Below are 7,603 nucleotides of genomic sequence, written 5' to 3' on the forward strand. Positions count from 1 at the left end.
ATAAGATTGGATGATTGTCTCTCGAAATCTGTTTTCGCCTAGTATACTAAATTATAAAAGCTAAATGAATTCGTTAATAAAGATTATCAATAACTGCAGGCTAGCAGCAGTTTCACGAGGCTAGCAGCGAAACTGAATTTGTAGGTTTGCACACATATGTATGTTACCTCATCCAATCAAACAATCAAAATTTCAGTTTGAGCCGCTCTTTCAATCCCTGGCTCGTGACTTCCTCCTATTTTGTATGTTTCTATCTATTTTCTCTCTTTATCTTGTCTACATATACAGGGGGTGGCCAAAATGTTTGGGATGGGCAACTTTTTTTCTCCCACAAAAAAATTCAACATGCTGTAACTTTTCATGGAGTGCATCAAAAAATCTCAAATTTTGACTGTTTATCAACCTGTTAAATGTGCATGATTGGTACAAATTTGGGCTCGAATGATTACTTTTTCGCGAAGTTAGAACCGTTCGGGTAAAACACTATTTTTTAGACAACTCATTTTTGAACTGTCATATCTCGGAAACCAGTGAACCGAATGGAATGAATTTTATAACGTTTATCAACAATATATTGATATTTAATACGATGGAAAATCTTTGGATATCAACACTAAAATTTATTGACATTGATGTGAAAAAATTTCATTTTTTCGAGAAAAATCCAAAAAGTGTCAATCTATGATAACTTTTCTCAGTGTTTAAAAAGTACCTATGTTTTAATAGTTTGTGAAGCATTTAGATATTGTTGGTGTACGTTCAAAATTTCATTCAACTTTGCGAAATATAAATCAATCGAGCCCAAATTTGTACCAATGTCAACACATAATAGGTTGACAAACAGTCAAAATTTGAGATTTTTTGGTGCGCTCTATGAAAAGTTATAGCTTGTTGAACTTTTTTGTGAGAGAAAAAAAAGTTGCCTATCCCAAACATTTTGGCCATCCCCTGTATATACAACCAATGTGTATTTCGATTTCAATTATAGACTTTTCAACCACAGGGGCCATTCTTACCTGAAACAATACGTCAGTCAAACTAATACCAAATAAGTCAGTCAAACTCATCAACAATTTTGAAACAATAATGCACACATAATAGGTTAACAAACAGTTAAAATTTGAGAATTTTTGGTGCACTCTATGAAAAGTTCCAGCATGTTATTTTTTTGTGAGAGAAAAAACATAACCAATCCACCTAGCGGTGATGGCGCCTTTCTCGTGCCTTCGAAACCCTATTTCTACAAAACTCAAGTAACATATTGATGAATACCTATCGTTTTTCCATACGTTTCACAGAAATCCATTTTATGGCACCAAAAATCATATCGTTTATCTGACTGTTGGTGTTTGAGCCTCAAACACATATGAAAAAGCCAATATTTTGAATTGTGAACCGCTATTTTGGATTTAAGTCCGTCATCTTGGATGTTCTGGTCGCCATTTTTGGGCACCAGACTTCTTACTCATACCAAATATACCCAATACCCATTTAAATGGTTTTTGGGCATAAAACTCTATTTATCACAGGCATCTTGAATTTGGAGCCGCCATCTTAAATTTTAGGCCACCATCTCGGATATTCTGGTCGCCATTTTTGGACGCCGGACATCTTCCCCATACCAAATATACCCATATTGCATAGTTTTAGGGCCTAAAACTCCATTAAACAGCCACCATCTTGAATTTGGAGTCGCCATCTTGGATATAATGGTCGCCATTTTCGGACTTCGGACATTTTCCCTCATGCCAAACATACCCATATTGCATGGTTTAAACGCATAAAACTGTATTGATCAGCCGCCATTCTCAATTTGGCGCCGCCATCTAGGATTTTAGGTCGCCATATTGGTATTTTTAGAGACATCTTTTCCATAACAAATATACCCAAATTGCATGATTTTAGGACTTAAAACTACATTGAACAGCCACCATCTTGAATTTGGAAATGCCATCTAGGATATTCTGGTCGCCATTTTTGGACTGCGGGCATCTTCGCCGTATGAAATGTACCCATATTGCATGGTTTGATCCGCCATCTTGGATTTTAGGCTGCTATCTTGGATAATCTGGTTGCCATTTTTGGACTCCGGGCATCTTCGCCATATGAAATATACCCATATTGCATGGTTTTATGGCCTAAAACTCCATTTAACAGCCGCCATCTTGAATTCTGCGCCGCCATATTAGATTTTTAACCGTCATCTTGGATATTTTGGTCGCTATTTTCGGACTCCGGACATTTTCATTCAAACAAAACAAATCCTTATCGCATGTTTTAAAAGCAAAAACTCCATTAAACAGCCAGTCGACATTTTTGGACGCCGGACATTTTCCCTCATACCATACACCCATATCTCATGGTTTAAGGGCCTAAAACTCCACCGAACAGCCGCCATCTTGAATATGGGAGCAGCCGTCTTGGATTGTAGGCTGCCATCTTGGATAGGGACCGTCCACAAATTACGTAACGCTCTAGGGGGAGGGGGGAGTATGGCCGAGCATTACGGTCCACACAAAAAATGGGGTTTCATACAAAAAAGCGTTACGGAGGGGGGACGGGGGTCGAAAAATCTCGATGTTAGCGTTACGTAATAAATAGATGCGGCCATATTTGGTCGCCATTTTTAGAGTCTTGACATCTTCCCCATATCAAATATACATATTGCATGTTTTACAGCCTAAAACTCTATTAAGTAGCCGCCATCTTGAATTTGGAGCCTCCATCTTGAATTTGGAGTCGCCATCTTGAATGTTGGGCTGTCATCTTGAATTTTAGGCTCATATCGTGGTATTTCTGGTCTCCTGTGGTAACTTCCGCACAAAATTTGTCAACCATGCTAAAAATTACAAAAATCGCTGTAGTCTGATGTGTCACTTGATGGGGCTTAATTAAGTTTTATACAGGGTGTTAGGTTCATGAGTGCAAACTTTTTAAAGGGTGATAGAGGACCATAAATGGCGAAAAAAATTGTTCTACGCATAAGGGTCAAAACTCTACCGTTACGTAGTTATTGAGCTCCCCATGTTTTTGACTCTTATTGCCTTAACTGGCTATAACTTTAAAATGGTCAAATTTATCGCAGTTTTTTGCCCTTATTCGAAAGATTATTCAATTTTCTATCAAATGGCATTTTTCAATCGATTAGTTTAGTTAAATAACTAAGTTTCCTAGAGCAAAATAGCTAAAAATAGTGTGTTTTAATTTGTTTATGTCAATTATCTTCGAAACATGCTTAATAAATCTATATATATAAAAATGAGTTTGAAGTCCCTTTGAGGCAACAAAACTCATGAACGGCTGAACCGATCAGGATGACTCTTGCACGGTTCGGTTCGTATTCGTGGTGGCTGTGTTTATATGTACAAAAAGTTACGAAATTCAGCTAGAAAAGTAACAAAATTGAAAAATTTTGATTTTTCATGAGCTGGGAAGAAAATCAACACGATCGAAATGAAACCAATCTAGAGTGCCATGCTGCAATGACCTTAACAATTGTCAAACCACAACAGCTTGGCAAGACAACGTTTGCCGGGACAGCTAGTTAAAAATATTTCTTTGGCAAAGTTGTGACCCCTGTTCCACTCTACAATTCGTTCTTTGACGCCAAAGTTCTAACTCTTATCGTTTTCTTGCAATTTCGATTTAAATGTGCGACACAGTGCGCAAAAAAAGTGCTTACCATGACGATTGCAAATTTATGATCTGAAATGCGACATTTAAATCGAAATTGCAAGAAAACGATAAGAGATAGAAGTTTGATGTCGAAGAACGAACTGTAGAGTGGAACAGGAGCCACAACTTTACCGAAGAAAGAATTTTAAATTATTACGCATTTTTCAAAGATAATTGACAAAAACAAATTAAAACACGCTACTTTTGAGCTATTTGCTCTAGGAAACTTAGTTATTTAACTAAACCAATCGGTTCAAAGATGCCATTTGATGGAAAATCAAATAATCTTTCGAATAAGGGTGAAAAAATAGCGATAAGTTGGACCATTTTAAAGTTATAGCCAGTTAAGGCAATAAGAGTCAAAACATGGGGAGTTCAATAACTACGTAACGGTTGAGATTTGGCCATATGCGTAGAACATTTTTTTTCGCCATTTATGGTCCTCTATCACCCTTTAAAAAGTTTGCACTCAGGAACCTAACACCCTGCATACGGCCAGTTCTACCGGTGCTGGTCCAAATCACTGAAATGGATATAACTCCGGAACGTCTTGACCGATCCGGACCATTTTAATAGCAAACAATGCGGTAAAATTCCGGTTCGATTCGAGCTATAATACGAAAAATTGACCAATGAGAAGTGCCTTAAAAGTGAGTGAACCTCTTTTTGCGCACAGCCATACATACATACACACATACAGACATCATCTCAATTCGTCGAACTGAGTTGATTGGTATATGTGACTTGACCCTCCGAAAATTCGGTTTTTGAGTGAACATATAGCCTTTCAGCACACTTTGGTGTACGTACGAGAAAGGCAAAACATGTTGGCCACTCCTTGTACACAGTAGGTTAAAAAAAAATGTCTGTACATTTTTGAAGCAAAGAGTTCTGTTCATTTATGAAATAAAAACATTCTTATGCCAAGCTTCAGATTTAAACCTCTCATTTGGCATTGTGTTTCGACAACTTGCTGCCAAGCGAGCACACAACACAACCCAGCGACATGAACGACAACGAAAACGATGAAAAAATAACATTAATTCGAAGGTTAACTTCTTTTGGTTGGGGAGCTCCGTGGTTCCTGGTCCGAGCAAGTTACCGCTTGAAATGACTAATCAAGACTTGATTCCGGGAGGATTGAAGTCGAAAGAGTACCGGTCGATTCAGACGCCGGTCGATGATCGACTCAATCAAACTGACGGCTACACAGAGAGAACCATCAAATTGCGAATTCCTCTTCTTCGTATTAGCACAGACAAACAGCCGTAACACCTTGAACGATTTTCATGGAAATCCATCGCCCAGTTCACACTACCATCACCTGCTGGAAAAGTTGCACGAATCACTGTGTTGTGCAATATCGTCAACAGAAAGCGCTAGTGTAAAACGTCAAACGCATAGAAAAACGATGCGCGCGCCTCTGGGTGTGAAAGCCACAACTATGAAAATTTAAAATGATCGTTAAAAGCGTGGTCGATGGAAATTTCACATGTGTTACGTCTGTTTGTCTGTGGTATTAGGTTTGATATTAGGAAAGCTATGTTTACGGCACACACACTGCATATTTATTCAATTTTTTTGTTCATTATGCCACAAATCGTGTTGGGTTTATTGTTCATTATTCGCCCGAGGCTGATGGTTCCGATGCGATGATGATAGTCATTATTCCAGGTTGAATCTCATCAGCAAGTGAACCCGGAAAAGATTATTGCTGTTTACATGGAGTTGTTCGGTAGATAATCCATGCCTGGTATACATTTTCGGCAAGTGTTTGGTGTATTAAGATGAGCTATGTACGTGTATTGTGTGAGCTATGTACGTTAAAACGGACTTGAAATAAAAAATAACATCATTTGGAATTCATAAGAAAATTACTCCCGTTTTGTACCTGTAACGATAAAGTACCTGCACAGGCGTCAACTTGTGACGTAGTTGGGGAGCGAAGCTCTCAAAATTTGGACAATATTCAACTTTTTTCAAACCATTTTAGGGTATCGCGCTACTTGGGCGGTGGTTTTCTTCGTCTGTTATTTTCGTCTGTTTTCCACTGTAACTCGGTCAATTTTGAACCGATTGACTTGAAATTTTGTACACGGGTAGATACTATACCTATCTGACCTCATTCCAAGAATTGTGTCAATTGGTTCAAGATTGACTGAGTTATAGTGGAAAACAGACGAATATAGAAGCCACCGCCCAAATAGCGCGATTCCCTACGTGAATATGCCAGGATAACGTTTTTTGATGTTCTTCTCATTACTTATACATATTTAGTCTTAATCATCCTTTGTGGACTAATTCATAAGCTGCATCTAATGCTGAGCAAATTTCCTAGAATGATCGCAAGACAACAGCGATATAGTTACGCCCGCATGATGTTATGGGTGCGAGACTTTTGAATCACCATCTTGGCAGTTGGAAGGCGCGAGTTGCCATTTTATATTGGTCACACAAAAATAAGCACTTTTTGGAAGTTCCATAACAACATGAAGGTATTGGAGCAATAATAAATTGTCTCGGGATTCCCATAAAATTAAGTTCGTTGTTCTTGTCCGCCTTTCGCTGACTTCGTTGTCTGATGATGCAGTGTTATTGTCAAACAAAGACAGTTTGCTCGTTTTTGGGTGGCACGATCCACCATAGAATCAATTATGGATGGATTCACCAGCTCAGCTTTACGACCACAAGAGAATGTGGCTCTTATATGCAAATCGACTCGAAACGATTATGGCATTCTCTGTGTGCTCACACCACGATCAAGGCTGAAATTACCAAACAATGAGTCACATCCACTCGTCTGTTGGATATGTGACTTATTTCGCCAAACTGCGTCAGGTTTAAAACAGTCATCAACAACAGAGCTCAACATAGGTAGTTGAAGAAGACTGCACGATCGTAACTGTGCATTTGCTAGGTTACGACTGGAAAGAGCACGTTGCCGTCATAGTCTTAACCGCGGCCTAACCTAACGTACCAACCTACATCGCTTCATCAGATTTCGTTCGAATGAGCGAACTTCTGAGTTTTGATAGCTTCTCGGCAGGCAGGTCAAGTACGTTGGGAATCTTGCATGCATATTTTTGTTTGTTTAACTAGCTGGCAAAAAATAATACAAACACTTGCTACCATAAGTATATTATACCTCCAGTAATCAATGCTTCACAACTCCGTCACCTCTACGTATTGGTGGAGAGAGAATTTTAAAGTAGACAGGTCCGTTATTGCAAAGCAATTAACTATTGTTATATTTTACAAATTCAGTATATGTTTTTTACTTACTGAAATCTTCTTCTGTATGGCACCACGTTCCCACAGAAACTTGGCCTGTCTTTCTTTAAGTTAGTGTTCTTTGAGCATTTCCACAGTCACAGATATTAATTGAAGGGCTTTCTTTGCCTGCCATTGCATGAATTTGAATATTGCTAGGCAAGTACCATGATCAGGGTCGTGCAATTTCGAAAGGAAAACATGACGTACGACAGACGTAGCAAATCGTTTCCCATAGTGGTTTCTGCTTTTAGTGGTGTTGCGTGTACGTACACGCTGCATTACACGAACACCACCTGAGTTACTGGTTGAAAATAGTAAACAAAGATCAGCTGTTCCCAGCAAAATCAAATGGGCATATTTTCAACCAGTAGATTTGCATTAGTGTTCGTGACACCGCGCTGTGAAACCACTATACGAACGGACTGCTGTGATGCTTCATCTCCCGGATAGAAACTAACCATACGGTATTTGGTGAAAACCATTCCTGTACCATACAGTGTACCAGCTACAATATAGTGTATTGTAATGGAATGGTTCGCTAAAAGCTTTGCACATTGGTAGCTACTATACATTTACATCCGATCTTTATGTAACAATATATTATACTGTTTTTCTTACGTTTGAACCATTCACTATTCCGAAACAATCTTTTTCC

Source organism: Aedes albopictus, chromosome 3 (assembly GCF_035046485.1).
Source record: "Aedes albopictus strain Foshan chromosome 3, AalbF5, whole genome shotgun sequence".
Classification (NCBI taxonomy): Eukaryota; Metazoa; Arthropoda; class Insecta; order Diptera; family Culicidae; genus Aedes; species Aedes albopictus.